This window comes from Ovis canadensis, chromosome 3 (genome assembly GCF_042477335.2).
Source record: "Ovis canadensis isolate MfBH-ARS-UI-01 breed Bighorn chromosome 3, ARS-UI_OviCan_v2, whole genome shotgun sequence".
Taxonomy (NCBI): Eukaryota; Metazoa; Chordata; class Mammalia; order Artiodactyla; family Bovidae; genus Ovis; species Ovis canadensis.
The window spans coordinates 155,007,130-155,020,721 of NC_091247.1; the positions used below are offsets into that span (position 1 = coordinate 155,007,130).

Here is a 13,592-nt window from a genome sequence, read left to right on the forward strand (position 1 = left end):
TTGCCACAGGTGCGAGGTGGCTATGACACACAAGATTTTCAGGTAGGAACTCTTATTTAATCATTGATACCTAATCTGGAAAACTTTAATGTGGGTATTCTTAAATGTTTCTGTTTTCAGCAACATTGAAACTCATATGTTTCAAGTTTCAGAGCACATGGCTCTATAACCTGTGCTCGCTGCTGCTGCTGCTGCTGCTAAATCGCTTCAGTTGTGTCCCACTCTGTGCGACCCCATAGACGGCAGCCCACCAGGCTCCCCCGTCCCTGGGATTCTCCAGGCAAGAACACTGGAGTGGATTGCCATTTCCTTCTCCAATGCATGAAAGTGAAAAGTGAAAATTGAAAGTGAAGTCGCTCAGTCGTGTCCGAATCTTTACGATCCCACGGACTGCAGCCCACTAGGCTCCTCCGTCCATGGGATTTTCCAGGCAAGAGTACTGGAGTGGGGTGCCATCTAGAAGACCAAATTAAAATGTACCCCATGAAGAAACTGACTTGATCCACTGATTTGTGATTTTTTAAAAAATTGCTTGCTACCTATAGATGTTGAAGATTAGCCAGTAAAAACACTGAATTTGGTTTTGGCATAATTGAGCTGTCCTTACTAAGAGTAATTAACCAATGTGTTTATTTAGTTACTGTCTGAAGCAAACATAAGAACTTGGCAAGAGAGGACAAAGCATGTTAATTGTCCTGTCTTATAAAGGATTGTATATCTTCTTATACAATCACAGGAAGGCACCTGAACAGCTGATCCAGAAGCTGTATCAAGTTATTGCTATAAATTACAGTAGGAAACGGGGACCAGAATACAGACCCTTTGTAGTATTCTTTAGGGTGATTTGCTATATGGTGAGCCCATCTTTGTCCACTTGCTTTCAGCTATGATATTGTGATATGGGCTTTTTTTTTTTTTTGGTTGCTCTGTATCTTCCTTCCAGAATGTGGGCTTTCTCTAGCCACAGCGAGTAGGGAACACTCTCTAGCTGTGGTGCCCAGGTTTCTCATTGTCGTGGCTTCTCCTGCTGCGGAGCACGGGCTTCAGTACTTACAGGGCCCAGGCTCTAGAGCACAAGCTCAACAGTTGAGGTGCACGGGCTTCATTGCTTCATGGCATGTGGAGACTTTCCAGACCAGGGATCAACCCCATGTCCCTTGTACTGGCAGGCGGATTCTCATCCATTGTACTACCAGGGAAGTCCTGTAATAGGGGCTTTTAAAAGCTTGAGAGGTATTCTATTGACATCACAGCTTTACTCCAGAGATGGCATCTATTAGGGTGAAAGGTTCATTATAGGTCTATAAGTGTTATGCTGCTGCTGCTGCTGCTAAGTTGCTTCAGTCGTGTCTGACTCTGTGCAACCCTATAGACGGCAGCCCACCAGGCTTCCCCGTTCCTGGGATTCTCCAGGCAAGTACACTGGAGTGGGTAAACATCCTTATATTTTCTTAGCTGTTTTATCCAATTAGATGAACTTAGAGAAGTAAATGTTTTCTTTATTTTTAATTGGTGGATAACTGCTTTACAATGTTGTGTTAGTTTCTGCCATACATCAACATGAATCAGCCATAGGTATACATATGTCCCCTCGCTCTTGATCCTCCCTCCCACCCCATCCCATCCTTCTAGGTTGTCTGGAGTAGTAATGTTTTTTTTTTAAAAAAATATTTATTTATTTGACTGCACGGGGTCTTAGATGTGCTGTGAGGGATCATCGGTCTTCGCTGCTGCTGCTGCTGCTGCTGCTGCTGCTAAGTCACTTCAGTCGTGTCCGATTCAGTGCGACCCCATAGACGGCAGCCCACCAGGCTCCCCCGTCCCTGGGATTCTCCAGGCAAGAACACTGGAGTGGGTTGCCATTTCCTTCTCCAATGCATGAAAGTGAAAAATGAAAGTGAAGTCGCTCAGTCGTGTCCGACTCTTAGCGACCCCATGGACTGCAGCCTACCAGGCTCCTCTGTCAATGTGGTTTTGCAGGCAACAGTACTGGAGTGGGTTGCCATTGCCTTTTCCTCCTTTTGGTATAGATAACCTCATTTCCCTCAGGTTTTTTTGCCCCTTGTAGTCATCATTCCAGTCCTATACAGACAGGCTTAAAGGTAGCAGTGTGAAGAAAGAGGATAGAGGAAGACTTCCTGGGAGGTCCAGTGGTTAAGACTATGTGATTCCACTGCAGGGGGCCCGGTTTCAGTCTCTGGTGGGGGAGCTAAAATCCTGCATGCCATACAATGAGGCCAAAACAATTTTTAAAAAAAGAAAGACAAGAAAGAGAATTCATTTAACAAGCTAATTGTTACAATTGCCCCTGAAAAGCTCAGGGCTTAGGGGTACTAATATCCACATAGTCAAAAATCCCTATATAATTTTACAGTTAGCCATTCTATCCCAAGTTGCTCATCCATGGATTCAGCTAACTGCAGATAATATGGTACCACAGTATTTATTGAAATAAAATCCATGTATAAGTGGACCTTTGCAGTTCAGACCTGTGTTGTTCAGGGTCAACTATACTTTCCATTCTGGTATACGTATCTTGAATAGAGATATGCAAGGGGAAAAAAAATCAGTAACACTAGTTGCTTGATTAGGAACACAAATAGAAATTATCCCCTAAATTTATCCCAAGCCATCATTTAGCAACATTAAATTATTATAATAGTTGGGCTTATTTAGCAAACATTTTCCTACTCGTTAGAATGATTGTCCCTACAGATGCAGCCCAGACAAGTAACTGTCTCAATCCAGCTCTTCTAAAGCAGAGGCCTAGGAAAACCATGGCAATCTTGTGCTCCCAGAGTAAAAAACTTCTTTTAAGTTTTTATTCACACTAGGTAGTAATTATTTTTTGTACATCTGTCTATTTTTGCAGCCTGAGTCTAAGAACCCTGAAGTCATTAGGGATAATCCTTGCCTGAGAAAATCTCTCCTGCATTTTCAAGAAAAAAAGAGGAATTACTGTCAAGACTTGCAAACCAAGAGGATGCTTATTACTTTTTGCCTTTAAAAAGGGCAAATCAAGGAGCTGATTTTATCCTACATTCAGCTTGGCATAATTATAAATCCTCTGTTTTTGTTGTTCGTTTTGTTCCTTAAAAAAACTTTTTGTTTTGTTTTGGGGTATAGCCGATTAACAATATTGTGACAGTTTCATGTGAACAGCGAAGTATGACTCAGCCATACATATACATGCATCCATTCTCCCCCAGTTCCCCTCCCATCCAGAATGCCATATAACCTTGAGCAGAGCTCCATGTGCTATGCACTACGTCTTTGTTTAGATCCTTTGTGTTGTTCCATTTGAAAAATGGAAAAATAATTTAAACTATCTAGATAGTTTCTAAGGCAGAAACCTAAGACTGCATTACATTTGCATGAAATCCTTTCCTTTTCCACCCACCTCTGTGAATTGTTCAGGAAGAGTCACCTGTACCCGCAACTGTGGCTGCTGGGGAGCATGACTCTCAGCTCCATCAAAGAGGACGAGTCTGTAAAGTGGATGATGGTTTCGGCCCAGTACTTCCTCTGAGCTTTTCCTAAGAAAAGCTGTTCTTTGGGGTAATTTGGCTTGTGGGCCTCTGAATTACCAGGTAAGCTATTTATTTCACACAGAGCTGTGTTTTCTGGCCAGAGTGCTTAAATTTAAGATTTAAACAGAAATAAACTAGAGAAAGGAAGACATCTACATTCTATTTAAGACAAACTGTTCCCATAATAGTTCTTACCTGTGTACCCTACTTGGTAGTTCCAGTTTTAAAGTGAAAATCTATGCCATTAAAAATAAATCACCATAGGAAAGATGGGTTATTCAATAAATTGTATTGGGACAATACTGATCATTTGGGGAAAAGGTATTGGTTCTCCATCTTATTCTTTACCAAAAAAGAAAAGAAAAATTCCAGTTGGACTGAAAACCATGAATGCTCTAGAAGAACACCTGAATGTTTAAAAATAACACTGGAATGAGAAACACAAAAAGTCTTTGTAACGGAGTTTTTTGATACAAATATGTCCCAAGTATTCTACTGGACTTACTTATACTAAGAAGTTACTAATTGTTTATCAGAAATTAAAATTTAACAGGGTTTCTTGTATTTCAGTTCACTAAATTTAGCAACCCTAATTTCTAAGACATGAAATATAGAAATTACTGAGAAAATATGAATGATCCAATTATAGAAATGTATACATTTTTTAATAGCCAAAAAACTCCACGAACACCCATAGGTAAAATAAAAACAACTAGCTAATAAAAATAAATTTCTTTTCATATGAAAAAGGTACTCAATTCTTTAATAAAAGAACAGGGTAGTGTCATTGGCCAAGATGGTGGAGTAGGAAGACCCTGAGCTCACCTTCTCCCAAAAGCATCCAAAATAACAACTATTTACAGAGCAACCATCCATGAGAACAATGTGAAGACAAGCAGAAACGATTTTCCACGGCTATAGATGTAAAGAAGGAACCACACAAGATGGGTGGGAGGAATGGAGCTGACACATAGTCAAAATCCACAAGCTCGGGTGCTGCTGCTGCTGCTAATTCACTTCAGTCATGTCCAGCTCTGCGCAACCCCATAGATGGCAGTCCACCAGGTCCCTCTGGGATTCTCCAGGCAAGAACACTGGAGTGGGTTGCCATTTTTTTCTCTAATGCATGAAAGTGAAAAGTGAAAGTGAAGTCGCTCAGTCGTGTCCCACTCTTACCACCCCATGGACTGCAGCCTACCAGCTCCTCCGTCCATGGGATTTTCCAGGCAAGAGTACTGGAGTGGGTTGCCATTTCCTTCTCCAACAAGCTAGGGTAGACAACTCACAAACAGAAAGATAATCACAGCCGCAAAGACTCTTCCCAAAGAGTGAGAGGTCTGAGCACCACACTGAGCTCCCCAGCCTGGGGGTCCTGCACTGAGAAGACAAGCTTCCAGAACATCTGGCAGTGAAGACAGTGGGACCTGACCACGGGAGAGCTGCAGCACTATAGGAAACATAGACTCTGTGCTTAAAGATGCACAAAAGATATCGTGCCATGAGTGCCAGCACAGAGGCAGTGCTTTGAAAGGAACCTAGAAAAACCCACTTGCTGGTGCTGGAGAGCCTCCTGGAGAAGAAGAAAGCAACTGGAACTACCCCTGGGGACACCAGCACCGGTAGAAGCCATCTGGGGGAGCTCATTCTACCATGAGGACATTGGTGCTGGTGAGTGCCATTCTGGAGTCTTCCTGAGCCTATTACTGCTAGGGGAGTATGTCCCCACCAGCAGGCCAGGGCAAGCCCCGAGTCCTCCACGGCAGGATGGCTGTCTTATAAAGCAGGGTCTGACAGTCAGTTGGGGTGGGGCTAGCCCCACTTACCACTGCATCCACAGTAGTCGGCCCTATCACAGCAGATGGATGTAGGTAGCCCAGAGTATAGCTCTGGTGGCTAGATAGGGGTGTGCCTCATCAAACCTCATGGACCTCACAGGACCTCCTAAGACCTCTCTTCCACAGGATAGAATTTCATAGGATCAGAGGATCGAACCTCATGAGATGTCTCTTACATACTGCCATTTTTCCAAATCAGGAAACAACCCACCTACCTGAAAGTGAAAGTTGCTCAGTCGCTCCGACTCTTTGCAAGCCCATGGGCTACACAGTCCATGGAATTCTCCAGGCCATGGGGTGGGTAGCCTTTCCCTTCTCCAAGGGATCTTCCCAACCCAGGTCTCCCGCATTGCAGGTGGGTTCTTTACCAGCTGAGCCACAATCAGGAAACAACCCACCTACCTAATACATACAAATCAACACAGAGAATGAGGTAAAATGAGGCAACAGAGGAATACGTTCCAAATGCAGGAATAAGATATAACCTTAGAAAGAGAACTTTGAAAAGTGGCAAAAGCAAGCTACAAATATTTAAAGGTAATGATCATGAGATCAACAAACTCAAGAGAAGGATGGATGAACCAAGTGAGAATTTTAACAAAGGATTAGAAAACATGAAAAACCACACAGAGCTGAAGATACAAGAGCTGAAAGAAAAGATACACTAGGAGGAGTCCACAGGAGAGTAGATGGTACAGAAGGCTTCCCTGGTGGTTTAGCAGTGAAGAATACACCTGCAGTGCAGGAGACAGAGGTTTGATCCCTGATTTGGAAAGATCCCCTGGAGAAGGAAATGGCAACCCACTCCAGTATTCTTGCTAGGGAAATCCCACGGACAGAGGAGCCTGGGGGGCAGGGGCTACAATGCATGCAGTTGCAAAGAGTTGGAAATGACTTAGTGACTAAACAACAACAGAATGATACGGAGGAACAGATCAGTGAGTGACCTGGAAGGCAGAGTAGTGAAAATCACCGAAATTGAACAGAAAAAGAAAATAATAATGTTTTTCAAAAATTAGGATATTTTAAGGGACTTCTGGGACAACATCAAGCAAACTAACATTTGCATTTTTGGAGTCTTAGAAGGCAAAGAAAGAGAGAAATGGGGCAAACTTATTTGAAGAAATATTAGCTAAAAACATCCTTAACTATAAAAGGAAAGAGACATCTAAGTACAAGAATCACAAAGTCCCAACAAGAGGAATCCAAAGAAGTTCGCGCTGAGAGACACTGTGATTAAAATGGCTAAAAGACAACTTTCTCACACCATAAACTTAAAATGTAAGACCTGAAACCTTAGAACTCCTAGAAGAAATCACAGGGAGTATGCTCTCTGACACGGATCTTAACAACACTTCTTTTGGATAAGGCTTCTCAGGCAAGGGAAACAAAAGAAATACTAACAAATGGGACTACACCAAACTAAAAAGCTTTTGCACACACACACACACACACAAACAAAAGCCTACTGAATGGGAGAAGATATTTGCTAGTGATATATCTGACAAGGGGTTAATATCCAAAGTACACAAAGAACTCCTGCAACTCAACATCAAAAACAAACAAACAGAAACCCTGATTAAAAAATGGGCAGAGGACTTGAACAGACACTTTTTCAAAGAAAACATGGCCAATAGGCACATGAAAAGATGCTTGACATCATTAATCATCAGGGAAATGCAAACTAAAACCACAATGAGATGTCGTCTTGGTAAATCTAAGTAAGTGTTTCCCTGAGTTCTGTGAGCCGCTCTAGCAAATCAAGCCTGATGTGGAGGTCATAGAAACCTGATTTGTAGCCAAGTCAGACTCCAAGTATAGTTAAAGCTATGATTTTTCCAGTAGTGATGTATGGATGGGAGAAGGCAATGGCACCCCACTCCAGGACTCCTGCCTGGAAAATCCCATGGATGGAGGAGCTTGGTGGGCTGCAGTCCATGGGGTCGCTAAGAGTCAGGCACGACTGAGCAACTTCACTTTCACTTTTTACTTTTATGCATTGGAGAAGGAAATGGCAACCCACTCCAGTATTCGTGCCTGGAGAGTCCCAAGGGCAGAGGAGCCTGGTGGGCTGCCGTCTATGGGGCGCACAGAGTCGGACACAACTGAAGCAACTTAGCAGCAGCAGCATGTATGGATGTGAGAGCTGGAGCATAAAGAAGGCTGAAATTGTGGAGCTGGAAAGTCCCTTGGACAGCAAGGAGATCAAACCAGTCAATCCCAAAGGAAATCAACCCTGAATATTCATTGGAAGAACTGAAGCTGAAGCTCCAATACTTTGGCCACCTGATGCAAAGAGCTGACTCACTGGAAAAGACCCTGATGCTGGGAAAGATTGAGGGCAAGAGGAGAAGGGGGTGACAGATGGTTGGATGGCATCACTGACTCAATGGGCATGAGTTTGAGCAAACTCCAGGAGATAGTGAAGGACAGGGAAGCCTGGAGTGCTGCAGTTCATGGGGTGGACTTAGAGACGGAACAACAACAACAGAACCCAGCTAGTGCTAGTGGCAAAGAACCTGCCTGTCAACACAGGAGGCTTAAGAAATGTGGGCTCGATCCTTGGGTTCAGAAGGTCCCCTGGAAGAAGGCATAGCAACCTACTCCAGTATTTTTGCTTGGAGAATCCCATGAACAGAGGAGTTGGCAGGCTACGGTCCATAGAGTTGCAAAGAGTTGGACACGACTAAAGCGACTTGGCATGCACACACAGAAACTGTGGGTAACCTAGTTCAGTTCAGTTCAGTCGCTCAGTTGTGTCTGACTCTTTGCAACCCTAAGAACCACAACAAGCCAGGCCTCCCTGTCCATCACCAACTCCCAGAGTTTACCCAGACTCATGTCCATTGAGTCAGTGATGCCATCTAACCATCTCATCGGACTGGAAAAGGTCAGTTTTCCTTCCAATCCCAAAGAAAGGCAATGTCAAAGAATGCTCAAACTACCACACAATTGCACTCATCTCACACGCTAGTAAAGGAATACTCAAAATTCTCCAAGCCAGGCTTCAGCAATATGTGAGCCGTGAACTTCCAGATGCTCAAGGTGGTTTTAGAAAAAGCAGAGGAACCAGAGATCAAATTGCCAACATCCAATGGATCATCGAAAAAGCAAGAGTTCCAGAAAAACATCTATTTCTGCTTTATTGACTATGCCAAAGCCTTTGATTGTGTGGATCACAATACATTGTGGAAAATTCTGAAAGAGATGGGAATACCAGACCACCTGACCTGCCTCTTGAGAACCTGTATGCAGGTCAGGAAGCAACAGTTGGAACTGGACATGGAACAACAGACTGGTTCCAAATAGGAAAAGGAGCACATCAAGGCTGTATATTGTCACCCTGCTTATTTAACTTCTATGCAGAGTACATCATGAGAAACACTGGGCTGGAAGAAGCACAAGCTGAAATCAAGATTGCTGGGAGAAATATCAATAACCTCAGATATGCAGATGACACCACCCTTATGGCAGAAAATGAAGAACTAAAGAGCCTCTTGATGAAAGTGAAAGAAGAGAGTGAAAAAGTAAGACCTACTAATAATTGGTATCTGAAGTGGCCTAGAAGCCATCTGGTGCAATTGAGCCCTTAACCTTTGGGCTCTGATTCTGTCTCCAAGTATATAGTGTCAGAACTGAGTTATTAATAAACTGTAGGACACCAGCTGGTATGATGGAAAATTGCTTGATGTGGGGAAAAACCCACATACATTTAGTGGTCAGAAGTGAAATTTTTGTATGAAGAATAAAGGAGACACACAGGAAGGAGACTGAACCGAGATTTTCTATTAAAGCTTCAAACCAAGGCCATACCCAAGTTTCCTAACTTGGAGAAATGAATTCGTCAATCCACAGAACACAACACAGATTCAAAATCTTTAGAAACTTGGGGCAATTTAAAAGCTTTAGAATTGAAGAGAGGCTCATAGCCATTCATTGTAAAAGATAATTACACTTAATACTATCTACAGTTTACTACCAGTATGTTTCCTACTGATGCTCTAACAAATTTAGCAGCTTTAAGGAGCCTGGTGGGCTACAGTCCACGGGGTTGCAAAGAGTCGGACTCGACTGAGCGACTTCACTCTCACTTTGGCTTCCCTGGTGGCTCAGACGGTAAAGCGTCTGCCTACGATGCAGGAGACCCAGGTTCGATCCCTGGGTTGGGAAGATCCCCTGGAGAAGGACATAGCAACCCACTCCAGCACTCTTGCCTGGAAAGTCCCATGGACAGAGAAGCCCGGTAGGCTAGAGTCCATGGGGGTCGTGAAGAGTCAGACATGACTGAGTGACTTCACTTCACTTCACTTCAAACAATGCAAATTCATTCTCTTCTAGTTCTGCAGGTTAGAAGTTTGATTCACTGTGCTGAAACGGAGGTGTTAGCAGAGCTGTTCCTTCTGAAGGCTCTGGGGAGAATCCGTTTCTTTGCCTTTCCCAGTTCCTAGAGGTTTCCCGCATCCCTCGGCTCCTGGCCCCTTCTCAGCATCACTCCAGTCTCTTGCTCCCACTGTTTCATCTTATGCCACTCCTTGGATCTTCACCACTCTCTTATAAAGACCCTGTCAATTCAGATCTGCCCAGATAACGCAAATAAACCTTTCATCTCGGGACCCTTTACTTAACTGCATCTGTGAAGTCCCTTTTACTACACCAGGTAACATAAGGTAACAAGGTAAGGTACCATAAATCCATGGAGACCAGGATGTGGACATCTTCACATGTATGTGTGCTAAGTCACTTCAATCGTGTCCAACTCTCTGTGACCCCCTCTCTGTGACCCCATGGACTGTAACCCGTTAGACCCCTCTGTCCATGGCATTCTCCAGGCAGGAATACTGGAATGGGTTCCTATGTCCTCCTCCAGAGGATCTTCCTGATCCAGGGATGGAACCCACATCTCTTATGTCTCCTGCATGGGCAGGCGGGTTCTTTACCACTAGTGCCACCTGGGAAGTGCTGTGGATATCTTTAGGGGCCATTATTTAGACAATTACATAAATTATCTACTCCTTTCCCCAATTAGTCATTCAGAATTAAATCATCAACAGAAGGAACTTTTTAAAAAGGCAAGGGAGTACTTCCCTGGAGATTCAGTGGTTAAGACTTCAATGCAGGGAGCGTGGGTTCAATCCCTGGTCGGGGAAGTAGGATCCCAGCTGCCATGTGACACAGTCAAAAAACAAAAGTTAAAAACAAGACAAAAAAACTAAAGAATAAATTCTTTTCTAATATCCCAACTTGAATTACTTAAAAAAAATCTACTTTTTTCATTTTTTTCAACATTTGCTCTTTTATGACAAAAGCATTTACACACAAAATACACATGATGAAAAATATTACAAAACACCTCTCTTTCCTGCACCCGCACCATTTTCCTGCACTGTTTTCCTGGAGTTCCAGCACATCCCCCAGTACCCGCTGTTCCTAATCATTAATAGAGCTCCAAAAATTTCAATCCTCCACTTTAATCCTCCCTAAGGAACTGCCTCCTTATTTTTTATAAACTTTTTTTCATCTTAATAATACATTAATATAATACCACATCAACTAATACATTAATAATAATAAAATAATACATCTTTTCTGTTTTCCTTTCAACTTTACACTTTATCAAATATGTCCAAAGATTCTTGATTCTCCTTTACTCAGTCTTTCATGAAACAATGTCATGAGTAATTCTCTGTATTAATTTTAACTACAATGCCATACCACATTATAAATTTGACCCTCTTGAACTTTTTCCCCATTATCTTTCCTTCAAATCTTTTCAAAGCTCTGAATTTTAAAACTGAGGTAGAATTTCCAGAGAAATTCAGAGATAATAAGTGCATAAGTTTGATCATGTCATGTTAATATTGTTGATTTCTGGTCCTTTTATCTCTAGTTTATAAAAACAGTTTCATAATTTCTATCCAACACATTCCTAAAAGCATGCATTCTTCCATACAATTATTTTTCTCATATTTAATAATTTAATCTCATATTAAACAGATTTTAATCAGAAATGGGGAAGTTGAAGAGTGGGCCTTTCTGTTTCCAAAGGAAATCTCTCAGAACCTGTTTTCCATTTCAGCAATGCCTACTCCTGGAGAGAAATCCTTAGAAATTAGAAATGTTGATTTATGATGCCAATGGTCAAAATGCTCTTTGGCTTTTCAATTTCTTATTTAGAGTGACTAATACTTTTTAAAATAATTTTTTGATGTGGGTTATTTTAAAAATCTGTATTGAATTTGTTACAATATAGATTGTTTTATGTTTTGGTTTTTCGGCGTGCGGCATGTGGGATCTTAGTTCCTTGATGAGGGATCAAACCCACACCCCTTGCATTGGAAGGTGAAGTCTTAATCACTGGACTGCCAGGGAAATGCCTAGACTAACTAACTCTTAAACATCAAAAGATGCTTGTTGTGATCTAGCATGCCTGAGCATTCAGTGATACAAGCAAGACTTCCTAGCAAGCCAGGGACTGGGAGGGACTAAAATCAACAGTACTGATTAACCAGGATATCTCAATATTCCTCCTGCTGAAAGGTAACAGGACTCTTTAGTCACTTTGTGAAGCCAATACCAAAGTAGAAAGAGAAGCTCTCTTTATAGAAAAGGCTGAAAACACTATATTAAAAAAAAAATCACAGATTTTATTAAGTGCCTTTTTTTTTTTTCAAAATCTTCAAAAACAGGGTAGAGGCTCCCCTTTGAAATGAAATAAAATGATATCCAAAGGCCTACAATTGAGCTAGTGTCCCCCAGGCCATCTGATTTCGTGATTCTGAGATTCTCATATTCAAAGTTACTCCGCTGTTTCAGGTAAAGGAAGACTTGGCTGCACCCAGCATAGTAACTGCACACATAGAAAGGACTCTTTTGACAGATCACTTTAACAGCCATACTTTGTATCATTTCCCTAAGCTGAATCATATTCGCAGCCCTCCCTCCAGGCAAAGAGGACATGAAAAGTAGCAGGAGACAGAATCTCAGATCACACACTTGCAACGTGGGTGTGAGAAACCGTTTCCAGGGAGAAGATGACAAACATTCTGATGCACCCCAGATATGCATATAAGCAGGGATCCCATCGGGTATTTGTAAGGCTGGCAAGAGCCTCAGAATTTGGTCTCAAGGAAATGAGGCAGGTAAGGAATCTCCCCAAATGTCAATGTGTCTTCTTCCCATCTACAGTATGCTGGGCATATTGTATACAGTTTGAACAGTGGCATTTAAAGGGCGGTAGAGAAAACATTGCCCCCATGATTTCTGACATACAATCAAGATGGCAGGGGTTCCTTAACTAGCAAAACTGAAGCAGAGGCAGAGCAACGAGGGCTCACTCACCCACCTTCAGCTCGAATGCAAACGCCCCCACAAAGCGTGATCTCAGGACGTCTGCCCAACTCAACAAAGCCTGGATTTTCTTCCAGTGGTTCCCACACCTAGAAGAGCGTGACACTGAGCTAAGCTCAAAAGGAAAGCTCGGTAAATGTCAATGGAATAAGAAGGGAGTGAAAATCCAGCAACACAGAGTTTCAGTTAAGCAAATCTGGGGGATGGGGAAATGGGATGGGGGGATGGGAGAGCAGGATCCTAGACTTCATGGGAATTCTTTCAAAGGCCATGTATATTTGTTTGGAATTATAAATACCATTGATGTAGTTGCATAAACAGTCAAGTGTATTTGCTTGTGTTTTTACCAACTGTGCCAACTATTTCCAGATAATTTCCAAGAGTGATCGTGTACACTATGCTTTTTGTCATCACAAAATTTCTTTTCTTCTCTTCATGCTCGGTTATTTAAAAATCTGTCTCCAGCCTTTCCAAGCAACACATGTGCATGTACCTACTGTCACTAGTGGTTCCCGTTCCTTCGACTCATCTGCTCCAGCCCTGCTTGGTCGCATTACCCTTCCCAAGAAGCCTACCAGCGCTGCTGTTCCTATGACGCTGCTTCAGGACTAGCATGCTTGGAAATGCTGCCAGGACCTAATAAAGCCAATACCAGATGAGCCCAAGCAGATGAACAGACACTCTACTTTTTCCAAACCTCGGAAAAGGATCCTGTAACTCATTTCACAACTTACTCTCAGGAAATCACGATTAATGTCTGATTGGGGGGAGCCTGGTGGGCTGCCATCTATGGGGTCACACAGAGTTGGACATGACTGAAGTGACTTAGCAGCAGCAGCAGCAGCAGATGAAGTCCAATTCCCTGTAATTAGATCCTCAA

The 13,592-nt window shown here is 42.6% G+C and overlaps 1 protein-coding gene and 1 non-coding gene across 2 annotated transcripts in view; one reads left to right on the forward strand and one right to left on the reverse strand.

Annotated features, from left to right (window-relative positions):
* KCNMB4 (potassium calcium-activated channel subfamily M regulatory beta subunit 4) overlaps window positions 1–13,592 on the reverse strand; it is a 79,037-nt gene that overhangs the window by 13,717 nt on the left and 51,728 nt on the right. The window lies entirely within an intron of this gene.
* TRNAR-ACG (transfer RNA arginine (anticodon ACG)) lies at window positions 9,464–9,535 on the forward strand. The gene has a single exon. It is a non-coding gene; the product is annotated as a tRNA-Arg (tRNA).